Here is a 908-nt window from a genome sequence, read left to right as displayed (position 1 = left end):
TTTTTTTTTTTTGTGTGAACATTTCCCTTCTACCTTCTAGAAATTCTAAGCGCAAATTCAGACTTGGGCCTTGATGGTGCAAACAAGATTCAGCAGAGTATGTAATCAGAGACTTTCAGGACTGGTAGCTGAGCTGGTGATTCAATAACTAATTTCTTCTTCTCCTAAACCGTTATGAAGCACTATATTATAAATGCGGTAACTCTGACCCCAACCTAGACACAGACTATAAAAGAGTGTAGCACTCAGTTGCACTACGCATACCTATCCAATTAATCCAGGCCTTTTAAAACACAAATTGTATTTCCATTTAAGGGCTAGAGCTGCTAACACTTTAGTTTGGTTTTGCTTAGTCTTACCCATTCACTAAGCCAAAGTTTAGTGAACTARACTTTGATTTGGTGAATGGGTAAGACTGTTTCTAATGTGTAGTTATCTTCAGAGATATTGCAGAATTAGCGATGAATTTTTTTCTTTTTTGATTAGGAGGAAATTGAGATGTGGGGACTGATCTGAGTCCTCATAATATGAGCTGGTTGTATTTCCAGTAAGTCTAGTGGGCTTTAGGGTGATATTGAAGTGCTGATAACCCTCATGATGCACAAAGCTAGAGGCTGTTTAACTGTGTCTGTTGTGTGTTGAAAGATACCAGATATAAGGTACACATATTTCACTGAAGTCAGAAAAGTTAGTTCTGTATACATCAGATTGCCATTTAAAACAAAACTTGCTGAAATCCTCTGAGATTGTATACTCTATGAAAATGACTTTTTTATTCTAGTGTTTCTATAATATCTAACATAAGGCAGTTGTCACCATTTTGAGTGTGTTGAACTTTGCAGACAGGCTCTTTTACATGACATTTTGAAAGAGGAGAATACTGCCAAAGAAGTAAACCTGTGCTAGCT

Source organism: Rhea americana, unplaced genomic scaffold (assembly GCF_003343005.1).
Source record: "Rhea americana isolate MKP2758 unplaced genomic scaffold, rheAme1 scaffold_5, whole genome shotgun sequence".
Classification (NCBI taxonomy): Eukaryota; Metazoa; Chordata; class Aves; order Rheiformes; family Rheidae; genus Rhea; species Rhea americana.
This window is presented reverse-complemented; position numbering follows the sequence as displayed.